Genomic DNA, 12,682 nt, shown 5'->3' with positions numbered 1-12,682 from the left:
CGGATACATTCGTCGATGTTGCTATTTCTCCACTCGTTTGTAGCATGAAGTAGTTGCGTTTTGTTGTCTTTGATTTCATTCTCTGCCTTGTATATCTGATCACGAATCAGATCCTGGCGATATTTTATCGTGAAGGCTTGATTCCTTGCTGCTGGGTCGTGCACTTTAATATTAGTATATTTTGGTAGCAGTCTTTCCTGTAGACATATATTATTAAATATGACCGAAAAAGTAAGATTAATAATTCTAACACGAATTTTCTCAATCTTTCGTACATTTCGTTTCACTGTTGGAGGTAAATCAAAAATCAATTCTCCAAAATTCATTTTTATTTCTAGTCTGACGCGACACGAGCGCGTTTCGTAAAACTTATTACATTTTCAAAGACTTTAGTTCACAAATACACAACTGAATAGAACTTACGCATCTCCGATTTTATATCTACATTATCTGCATAAGCAACAGGGCTCCATTAAGGAACATATAATCTCTTCCCACAACCAAACCATCGCCAGAGAAATCCTAGTAAACAACACAGAAATCATCGATAGATACAGCGATAGCAGGCGGCTTGACGTTTACGAGGCACTACACATCAAGAAGTCAACACCAGCAATCAACAGCCAATTATTGCACAACTATATTCTACCCACCTTAAGACTCCGCTCCAATATAGAAGCATCAAGAAATATGGACCAATAGGCTGTCTACAAACACTTCTATTCAATATCCATTGTTTCGTGTTCTGTCTTGTGTTGATGAAATTAATACCCTATTAATACTCTTGTTCTGTCTTGTGTTGACGAAATTAATACCCTATTAATGCCACATCTTGTTCTGTCTTGTGTTAATACCACATCACCCCTTCCACCTCACTCAAATGTAGATATAAAATCGGAGATGCGTAAGTTCTATTCAGTTGTGTATTTGTGAACTAAAGTCTTTGAAAATGTAATAAGTTTTACGAAACGCGCTCGTGTCGCGTCAGACTAGAAATAAAAATGAATTTTGGAGAATTGATTTTTGATTTACCTCCAACAGTGAAAAGAAATGTACGAAAGATTGAGAAAATTCGTGTTAGAATTATTAATCTTACTTTTTCGGTCATATTTAATAATATATATATATATATATATATATATATATATATATATATATATATATATATATATATATATATATATATATATATATATATATATATATATATATATATATATATATATATATATATATATATATATATATATATATATATATATATATTGTGACGGGAAAGTGTAGGAGTGTAGATGTTCGGCAGTCCTCCAATGGCTGGTGTCAATGCCTAGTCACACTTACAAAAAAAAGATAGACTGCTTGGCTGTTTATCTGTGGTAAAGTAAGGGAAGACACGCAAAACACATTATGAACAATGAAACTTTAATTATTATAGAAAACAAATTTAAAACAAAGACAATCCCTTGGCTATGTACAGTGCAAACAAACAAGTCAAAAACATATAACATAAGAATGAAGAATAGGGATGACGTTACTCTATAATAGTATAAAGACAAAGTGAAAATATAAGCAGGTGCTAAGAATATAGTGCTAGTTTAGAAACATCCACCTGATAGACAGCCTATATCAGTTAGCTGTTCACGGCTTGAGAACACAAGGATATTCTGACTTCAATGGCTGGTTTAAGCCCAGATATCGACTTGTAGAGGGCGCTGAGGTGCAGAGGTGCAGGTGTGCAGTCGGCGAGTCACCAGTCAGAAGCAGGCAAGCTGGGAATGGTAGTTTGCTGGTTGATGACGGAGCCAGCATTGAGGGAGTGTGGAGCAGGGGGGAGTCTTGGGTACGTTTGCCTCCTGGTCAAAACGTTTTGTGCTACTGGTAGACGTATCTTGAAGGTAGCATCTTATTGTTGTATAATATACGTAACTTTATGTAGAGAAGAGCAGGCTCAATCTCTCTCTTGAAAGAGATTATCATCAGAACTCTCCCCTGAAGCCTGCTCTAATGGGTGAAGTCACGTCTTCAGGTGGTAGAGTGGTAGGTGGAGCTGCCTCTTCCGCATAGACTCTGGATAGGGCTCCTGCTATGATGTTGTCAGAACCCTTGATGTAGAAGATCTCTAGGTTGAAATTCTGCAGATACAAAGTTTTAGTTTAGTTCATTTATTATGCACCCCATACCCTTCTTGTGGGCGTTAGTGGAAAGTGTTACAGAGGCACATAATGGGCTCAGGGACTGAACCCCACAATTCATTTAGCAAAGCAAGTTACAATCTTGATGAGCTAGTTACAAAATTCAATATAAGTCGTCACATCAACAATGGGTTCGAGATCGACCTCAAGTACAGGTTCTAAATTAAGCAACTGACATATGTGGAGAGCTAGTGTCAAAATTTATATGTTTGTCCTGCACACCGCCCCCCATCCAGTGGGCAGCGGTGGATAGGTTACAATCACTCAGTTACTACCTACAGTTAGCAAACTGGGGATATTTGGCTAAAATTTCTGGTAGCAGATAATTTTGAATGAAATATTTACACATCGCTGGAACATTGGGGTTATAGAATTGTCTCTAAATTCACGTATCTTTTCGCACTCCATCACATAGTGACGGAGGGTGTGCGAATAATTTTGTTGACACAGTTTACATTTGGTCAGGTCTACATCAGCAGATAATGAGAATTCCCAGAGATACTTGTAACCGAGTCTAAGCCGAGCAGTAGTAACATCTAGAAGTCTGCTGATTTTATTGGATGATCCATAGATGTGTGGCTCCTCTTGCATGATAGTATGATGATAGATGGAATTACTGGTGTCAATTTCACTTTGCCTCAGATCTACAAGATCTTGTTGAAGTTCTCGGTGAACTGCTGCTCTCAGATTGCTCATTGACAATCCAAGGTTACGCTCAACGGCTCCTTTAAAAGCAGATTCTTTGGCTAACTTATCAGCTCTATCATGCATTCGGAGGCCAACATGAGATGGAGACCCCATGAAATGGACTCTGTTACCATCCTTAATAATTTTGTTGTATTTGTGTCTAGCTTCGGACACGAGCATGTTACAGTTATGTCTTAAAGAGTTGAGAGCATTTAAGGATGATAAGGAGTCACTTACAATTAATGTATCAAGTTTGGAGACTTGTACACATTTCAGTGCAAGGATAAAGGCAAATAGTTCGGTAAGATACAAAGCCCATTGTAGAAGTCGTTGATTGTTGAATTGGGCTTGCTGCAGGAAGCGTAGGGGATTGTGGTCCTAGTAGATGGTGGTAGACCGAGCACTTTGTAGGTAAGATTTAAAGTGCTGTAAGTTCAGGACAATGGAGAGAAGTTCCTTTACAATAGTGCTGTAGTTCTTCTGGTGAGGTTTTAACTTGTAGCTATAGTAGCTAACAGGTAGAACCCCCTCGCCTCGTTGTTGCATCAGGACGCCCCCGATGCCGGTACCACTGGCGTCAACATGGAGGATGAAAGGCTTCGTGATATCTGGCGAGGCGAGAATAGGATTAGAACAGAGCATGGATTTAAGTTGTTCAAAAGCAATGGTTTGCTGAATGGTCCAATGATACCGTTGCTTGGGGCTGGTTAAAGTGATCAATGGTGTCGCCACCTTACTAAAATTCTTCACAAACCTACGGTAGTAGGAGGCAAGACCAAGGAAGCGCAGGAGCTGCTTCCTGGTGGTGGGTAATGCTGGATGGCTTGGGTATGTATGCTTAACGAAGCTAGGCTGCCACTCCCTATCTCATGACCAAGATAACGCACTTTACCTTTAGGAAAGGTGGACTTGTCCAAGATGATGGTGAGGCCGGCTGTCAGGAGCTTGGCAAACAATCATTGCAGCTGGAGCAGATGTTCACTCCAGGTGTTGGTTGCCACAACGAAATCATCCAAGTAGGCGTAGGTGTTATCCAAGCCCTGGATGACGCAGTTGACAGCTCGCTGGAAGGTGGCCGGGGCATTACATAGTCCAAATGGAAGGCGTTCGTATCTGTAAAGGCCAAAAGGAGTGGTGAAGGCAGATATTTCCTTAGCTCGCTCTGTCAAACATACTTGGTAGTATCCTTTGAGTAAGTCTAGTTTGGATAAATACCGAGCATTACCAATGGCGTCAAGGATGTCATCTATTCTAGGTAATAGATAAGCATCCTTGATAGTCACAAGATGCAATTTCCGGTAATCGGTACACAACCTAACTTTACCGTGCGGTTTCGGCACCAAGATGCATGGTGAGGCCCAAGGGGACTCACAAGGGGTGGCCAGCCCATGATCCAGGAGGTACTGTACTTCAGCACGCATAACTTCCTTTTTGCTCAGGCTGATTCGGTAGAAAGGTTGACGAATCGGCCGGGTGTCAGGAAGTAGCTGGATGTCGTGCTGAACCACATTAAACTCCTGTGGATCATCGCTGAACAACTTCTGATGTTCCTTGAAGATTCTGATGAGAGGAGCACTATTACTGTCCTGCAAATAGGTATGAAGATCATTAGGGATTTCCGAGTTGGAAGGCACCGACTCTATGTTAGTGCTTTTGGGAGGAGAAGCAGGGAACGTCTCACTGTGGAGGTATGGACCTTTAAATGTGGATAATGATACCAATACAGTGGGGGGAGTACCTTGATACTGCTTCAGGAGGTTGACGTGGCACAACTGGGTCTTCCGCCGCCTATCTGGAGTCTCAAGAACGTAGTTGTGGTTGTTTCTGCACTCCTTGATGCGGTAGGGTCCTGAAAACTAGTTTTGCAATGGAGAACCTGGGATAGGAAAATATGCCAACACGAAGTCTCCTGGTTTAAATTTCCTTAGTTTGCTGCGTTGGTCAAAATGAGTCTTCATCCTCTCCTGAGCTTTCAATAGATTGTCATTAGAAAATTTACGTACTCTCTCTAGAATGTGTTTTAAGTTTTGAAGAAACTGGGGCACATTCTGAGGGTCACTGAAGGTGGCATTACATAGAGAGTCTTTGAAAGCTTTGAGAGGAGTACGGCACTTACGTCCGTAGAGCATCTCATAAGGGGATACTCCTAGAGACTCATTGGGGAGACTTCTGAAAATGCACATAATGAGGTCAAGTTGTTTATCCCAGTCCTTCAAGGTTTCATTGCAAAATTTCTTTAGGAGTGCTTTAATAGTCTGATGACTACGTTCAAGAGAACCCTGTGAAGCAGGATGATAGGGGGCTGGACAGTACCTGTGTGACGTTGAACTCTTCCAGTGTCTTCTTGAAGAGATCACTGGTGAAGTTGGTGCCAGTCACTTTGAACCTCTCTTGGAAATCCATACTGGGTGAAGATCTCCAATAGGTGTTTCACCACAGTAGCAGCCGTAATGTTCTTTACTGGAACTGCTATGGGGAATCTGGTGGTAGGACACATGATAGTTAATATATAGGCGTTGCCAGAACTGGTCCGAGGTAAAGGACCAACACAGTCTATGATGAGTCTGTGGAAAGGTTCCGCAGGCACCTGGATGGGTTTTAATGGAGCCTGGGGAATAGAGATGTTAGGTTTACCTGCCATCTGACATGTATGACACTGTTGCACGTAAATTTTGACGTCTTTAACCATACCTGGCCAGTAGTAGTCTTGTCTGATTCCGTGGTAGGTTTTGTTAAATCCATAGTGAGAAAGTGCTCTGTGGGCCAGGTGTAGAATATCGGGCTGTAGGCTGGTGGGAACCACTAGTTGTTCGACATTTGCCCAATCGTCGTCCTCCTTCAGCTTACTGGGTCTGTACCTGCGATAGAGCAACTGATTCTCTAGGAAGAACCCAGGGATACTGTCAGGTTGAGTCTCAGCCTGGAAGAATAATGGTGTTAATGATAGATCCTCCCTCTTTAACTTACGGAACTCCAAACTAGTAAGATTCGGTGGTAGATTCTGAGAGTCTTGAGGGACAGCGGTTGCAGTAGAATCAGCTGGTTGCGGGCGTGCAGCTTGTGTACGGTTGGTCACCAAAACCGGAGGAGAAACTTCATCACTTTCTTGGACCTCTGCTGAAACATACTTAAAGATGGGATTGTCCACTACAGAGTTACACACCTTGGGCTTGTTCATGAAGATCAGGTTGGACGGTTGCAGATCTTCTGCCAAGTCGTTGTCCAGGAGAAGTTGCACTCCAGACATGGGAAAAGGCTTTTCCCTGATGGCGACTTGGACTTCACCGGTCACAAAAGGACAATCCAGGTGGACTCTGGCGAGTGGATACGGAGTGGTAGCAGTGAGGTCAGTGATAAGGACGGTTTCCCCGGTGTAAGTGATGTTAGGCACAGCTGATTTCTATATTATGGACTGAAGAGCCGCTGTGTCCCTCAAGATCTTCAATTTGAAACGTCCCTCCGAATCTGTACCGTTGGTAGAGACAGTTCCAGGATACAGGTGTTTACTGAAGAGAGAAAGATCATTAACAGGAACACCAACATTCATCACTGGCTTTCCGGACTTAGGAGGAGTCGGTTTGGGTTTAGTTGTTTCATTATTACCTTTGTATTGAGCCTTCCCACATTTATCTATGGTGTGTCCATAGAGTTTGCAATACTTACAATACAATTGAGAGCTCGCTTGATCGGCACTCACTTTATCATAACTATACCAAGGCTTCTTACTGGAAGGTGGTTCTTGTGTAAGCCGGAGGATGAGGCTGTAGGTGTCAGCTGACTTCGCACATCTGATGTAGTCGGTTTCTTCTTTGTCTGCTAAATATAAATGGACGGAGGGGGGAACACGTCTCAAGAATTCCTCAACTAGCATGAGGTTGACGAGTCCTGAAAATGTAGAGACATGTGCTGCTTCCAGCCATTTCATGAAATATCTTTTCTTGGTATTGGCAAATTCTAGAAAGGTGGTGGTACTTGCCTTTAGATAATCACGGAATTTTCGTCTGTAGCTTTCGGCGGAGAGAAGGTAGGCGTCCAAAGCTTCAGGGTCTGGTAGTCATTCTCAGACGCTAAGGTACTGAGAGTAAATGCAGCTCTACCTGTGAGATGCACTCTGAAAAGGGTAGACATTTGATTTGCAGGCCAGCTAAGTTTTTTAGCTAGGGTCTCAAAAGTGGTGAAAAAGACATCAATCTCTGTCTCAAAGAATGGTGGCTTTAACTTACTTACATGGGAGATATTGAAACTTACGGGAAGATTAGCGGTAGCTTGTTGGCGCTGAGTGTGGTGTGTAGTTTCCAACGCGAGTTCTTGTTGTCGACATGCTATAGCCATATTGGCTTGTTCTTATCATGCTCGCGTTGCATCTCCAGGTGACGTTGTTTTGCTTCAAGCTGTACTCGCTCACGCTCACGGAGTAGTGCAGTCTCACGTTCCTTGAGGGTGGCTTCACGTTCCTGTTCTTCTTTCCTGATTGCAGCCTCTCTTTCCCTTATTTGTAGAGCTTCTTTCGCCAGGGCCGCCTCACGTTTCTTTAGGGCCGCCTCTCGTTCTTGTTCTTCTTTCCTGATTGCAGCTTCTTCTTTCCTCATTTGTAGAGCTTCTTTTTGCTGCTCCTGCTCGATCTTTGCAAGTTCGAGCTTGAGTTTCATAGTTGTCAGAGCATGTCTATCTGCAATAGAATAATTTTCGTGAGTTTCAGAGTCAATCTTCCCTTCATCTAAGAGGTGATCCATTATTAAATTGTGCAATTCATTTTTGTTGGCTCCTGGGGGAGCAGCTAGTTGATACTCGTGTGCAAGAGTTTGTAATTCGGTCCTCTTGGCACGACTTAAGTTCCCTATTTCACCTGCTGGATCGTTACGAAAAGTTTGGAGACGAAACATGGTGAAAAATAGCAAATAAATGTACAACGAATACTTGTGATATGGAAGTGTCAGTAACAGGATGACGTGGCAACTGGTAACTATCCTGTGGAATTTTAATAGTTAACAATTAATGTTAATTTTAGTATGGTAAATGATTAGTCAATCAATAGCGCAGGAAATCTTGTACCCGGTACTCAATGTAAGAGAATAAGGGTAAGAAAATCCTACTAAATAAATGAAACCGACAGTTTCTAAAACAAATGAAACATTTAATTGTTTCAAAAGTGAGTAAGGTAGTCCAAGAATGTAGGTATAACTTGCCGAGTCTCTATAGGACAAAAGCAAGGGTTTTCCCACTAAATGAAATATGATACTTACAGAATTAGCGAACTTTGTGCTCTGAAAAAAGAAAGCTAATTCCCTACCTAAGTAAATATCATCATCTCTGACCGACGTGTAGGGGTGCGAGTGTCAACTGGTGATGAGAACTGTTGTTGAGGTCCCAACTCAGCAAAGTAGTCCGTGCAAGAGGAACTATGGCCCTCTTTATCCTCCTTCGGTCGGATTGCAGATGATAGGGTGCTTTGACCCGAAGACAAACCAAAGTACCAGGGTACCAAAATGATGACCTGTCTGAGATTGAGAAATATCCTAGGGACAAATGTTGGAAAACACAAGTAATAACACTGAGGGAGGGATGACCAATTAAGAGAATGACTGAGGCCTTCAGTCACCACGTAATCCAACACTCACAATATGCTACTCTCGGAATGCACAATACACACAGCACCATATAAATATTAAAAGTAATGAAAATATTGAAAAGCAACTGTATCAAAGCCAAGTACGCTTACCAGAAATTGATGTTCTGGTACTAGTACCTGAGTGAGACTCCCGGACAGGCCCCCATTAAATATGACGGGAAAGTGTAGTGTAGATGTTTGGCAGTCCTCCAATGGCTGGTGTCAATGCCTAGTCACACTTACAAAAAAAAAAGATAGACTGCTCGGCTGTTTATCTGTGGTAAAGTAAGGGAAGACACGCAAAACACAGTATGAACAATGAAACTTGAATTAATATAGAAAACAAATTAAAAACAAAGACAATCCCTTGGCTATGTACAGTGCAAACAAACAAGTCAAAAACATATAACATAAGAATGAAGAATAGGGATGACGTTAATCTACAATAGTATAAAGACAAAGTGAAAATATAAGCAGGTGTTGAGAATATAGCGCTAGCTGAGAAACATCCATCTAATAGACTGCATATATCAGTTAGTTGTTCACGGCCTGAGAGCACAAGGATATTCTAACTTCAATTGCTGGTTCAAGCCCAGACATCGACTTGTAGAGGGCGCTGAGGTGCAGAGGTGCAGGTGTGCAGTTGGCGAGTCACCAATCAGAAGCAGGCAAGCTGGGAATGGTAGTTTGCTGGTTGATGACGGAGCCGGCATGGAGGGAGTGTGGAGTAGGGGGGAGTCTTGGGTACGTTTTCCTCCTGGTCAAAACGTTTTGTGCTACTGGTAGACGTATCTTGAAGGTAGCATCTTATTGTTGTATAATATACATAACTTTATAACTTTATTTAGAAAAAAGCAGGCTCAATCTCTCTTGAAAGAGATTATCGTCACAATATATATATATATATATATATATATATATATATATATATATATATATATATATATATGTGTGTGTGTGTGTCATACCTAGTAGCCAGAACGCACATCTCAGCCTACTATGCAAGGCCCAATTTGCCTAATAAGCCAAGTTTTCATGAATTAATTGTTTCTGGCCTATCTAACCTACCTAACCTAACCTAACCTAACTTTTTCGGCTACCTAACCAAACCTAACCTATAAAGATAGGTTAGGTTAGGTTAGGTAGGGTTGGTTAGGTTTGGTCAATTATCTACATTAGTTTTAACTCAAATTGAAACAAATTAACTTATACATAATGAAACAGCCAGATTTATCGTTTCATAAGAAAAAAATTAGAAAATTTTATAAATTCAGGAAAACTTGGCTTATTAGGCAAATCGGGCCTTGCATAGTAGTCCGAGTACGACGTTCTGGCTACTAGGTACGACATGTATATATATATATATATATATATATATATATATATATATATATATATATATATATATATATATATATATATATATATATATATATATATATATATGTCGTACCTAGTAGCCAGAACGCCCTTCTCAGCCTACTATGCAAGGCCCGATTTGCCTAATGAGCCAAGTTTTCATGAATTAATTATTTTTCGACTACCTAACCTACCTAACCTAACCTGACCTAACATTTTCGGCTACCTAACCTAACCTAACCTATAAAGATAGGTTAGGTTAGGTTAGGTAAGGTTGGTTAGGTTCGGTCATATATCTACGTTAATATTAACTCCAATAAAAAAAAATTGACCTCCTACGTAATGAAATGGGTAGCTTTATCATTTCAAAAGAAAAAACTTAGAGAAAATATATTTATTCATGAAAACTTGGCTTATTAGGCAAATCGGGCCTTGTATAGTAGGCGAGAAGTGCGTTCTGGCTACTAGGTACGACATATATATATATATATATATATATATATATATATATATATATATATATATATATAAGCCTATACTTGCATAAACCACAAGTGAAGATAAACAATCTTTGGACAACACCCACCAGTGGGACTCGAACCCAGAAAGCACAACTACCTTCCAGTAGCTGGCATAACTAGTATGCTTTAACCCACTACGCCATCAGACCTTACAAAAGAAGTAGATAGTTCGAGATATATATCTCAAACATCTCTACCTCCCGAAGGCACCAGATGAGTGAGGGGTCAGTCTGCATTTTTCGTCAAGCCACTGTCAATGTGAGAGAACTCGTGTCCAGCTTATAAGCCTATACTTGCATAAACCACAAGTGAAGATAAACAATCTTTGGACAACACCCACCAGTGGGACTCGAACCCAGAAAGCACAACTACCTTCCAGTAGCTGGCATAACTAGTATGCTTTAACCCACTACGCCATCAGACCTTACAAAAGAAGTAGATAGTTCGAGATATATATCTCAAACATCTCTACCTCCCGAAGGCACCAGATGAGTGAGGGGTCAGTCTGCATTTTTCGTCAAGCCACTGTCAATGTGAGAGAACTCGTGTCCAGCTTATAAGCCTATACTTGCATAAACCACAAGTGAAGATAAACAATCTTTGGACAACACCCACCAGTGGGACTCGAACCCAGAAAGCACAACTACCTTCCAGTAGCTGGCATAACTAGTATGCTTTAACCCACTACGCCATCAGACCTTACAAAAGAAGTAGATAGTTCGAGATATATATCTCAAACATCTCTACCTCCCGAAGGCACCAGATGAGTGAGGGGTCAGTCTGCATTTTTCGTCAAGCCACTGTCAATGTGAGAGAACTCGTGTCCAGCTTATAAGCCTATACTTGCATAAACCACAAGTGAAGATAAACAATCTTTGGACAACACCCACCAGTGGGACTCGAACCCAGAAAGCACAACTACCTTCCAGTAGCTGGCATAACTAGTATGCTTTAACCCACTACGCCATCAGACCTTACAAAAGAAGTAGATAGTTCGAGATATATATCTCAAACATCTCTACCTCCCGAAGGCACCAGATGAGTGAGGGGTCAGTCTGCATTTTTCGTCAAGCCACTGTCAATGTGAGAGAACTCGTGTCCAGCTTATAAGCCTATACTTGCATAAACCACAAGTGAAGATAAACAATCTTTGGACAACACCCACCAGTGGGACTCGAACCCAGAAAGCACAACTACCTTCCAGTAGCTGGCATAACTAGTATGCTTTAACCCACTACGCCATCAGACCTTACAAAAGAAGTAGATAGTTCGAGATATATATCTCAAACATCTCTACCTCCCGAAGGCACCAGATGAGTGAGGGGTCAGTCTGCATTTTTCGTCAAGCCACTGTCAATGTGAGAGAACTCGTGTCCAGCTTATAAGCCTATACTTGCATAAACCACAAGTGAAGATAAACAATCTTTGGACAACACCCACCAGTGGGACTCGAACCCAGAAAGCACAACTACCTTCCAGTAGCTGGCATAACTAGTATGCTTTAACCCACTACGCCATCAGACCTTACAAAAGAAGTAGATAGTTCGAGATATATATCTCAAACATCTCTACCTCCCGAAGGCACCAGATGAGTGAGGGGTCAGTCTGCATTTTTCGTCAAGCCACTGTCAATGTGAGAGAACTCGTGTCCAGCTTATAAGCCTATACTTGCATAAACCACAAGTGAAGATAAACAATCTTTGGACAACACCCACCAGTGGGACTCGAACCCAGAAAGCACAACTACCTTCCAGTAGCTGGCATAACTAGTATGCTTTAACCCACTACGCCATCAGACCTTACAAAAGAAGTAGATAGTTCGAGATATATATCTCAAACATCTCTACCTCCCGAAGGCACCAGATGAGTGAGGGGTCAGTCTGCATTTTTCGTCAAGCCACTGTCAATGTGAGAGAACTCGTGTCCAGCTTATAAGCCAATACTTGCATAAACCACAAGTATAGGCTTATAAGCTGGACACGAGTTCTCTCACATTGACAGAGGCTTGACGAAAAATGCAGACTGACCCCTCACTCATCTGGTGCCTTCGGGAGGTAGAGATGTTTGAGATATATATCTTGAACTATCTACTTCTTTTGTAAGGTCTGATGGCGTAGTGGGTTAAAGCATACTAGTTATGCCAGCTACTGGAAGGTAGTTGTGCTTTCTGGGTTCGAGTCCCACTGGTGGGTGTTGTCCAAAGATTGTTTATCTTCACTTGTGGTTTATGCAAGTATAGGCTTATAAGCTGGACACGAGTTCTCTCACATTGACAGTGGCTTGACGAAAAATGCAGACTGACCCCTCACTCATCT

General features: G+C 41.5%; 1 long non-coding RNA gene across 1 annotated transcript in view; it reads right to left on the bottom strand.

The window, feature by feature from the left end:
- Positions 1 to 1,325: 1,325 nt before the first annotated feature.
- The window catches only part of LOC138367387 (uncharacterized), a 133,607-nt gene continuing 122,250 nt past the window's right edge, over positions 1,326 to 12,682 (bottom strand). The window contains exon 3 of the long non-coding RNA XR_011229357.1: positions 1,326 to 2,132. This is a non-coding gene — a long non-coding RNA (uncharacterized lncRNA). The remainder of the gene's footprint in view (positions 2,133 to 12,682) is intronic.

The sequence above is a fragment of the Procambarus clarkii genome, chromosome 3 (assembly GCF_040958095.1).
Source record: "Procambarus clarkii isolate CNS0578487 chromosome 3, FALCON_Pclarkii_2.0, whole genome shotgun sequence".
NCBI lineage: Eukaryota > Metazoa > Arthropoda > Malacostraca > Decapoda > Cambaridae > Procambarus > Procambarus clarkii.
The sequence above is the reverse complement of the archived record's forward strand: the minus strand, read 5'-3'. Positions and strand labels throughout refer to the sequence as shown.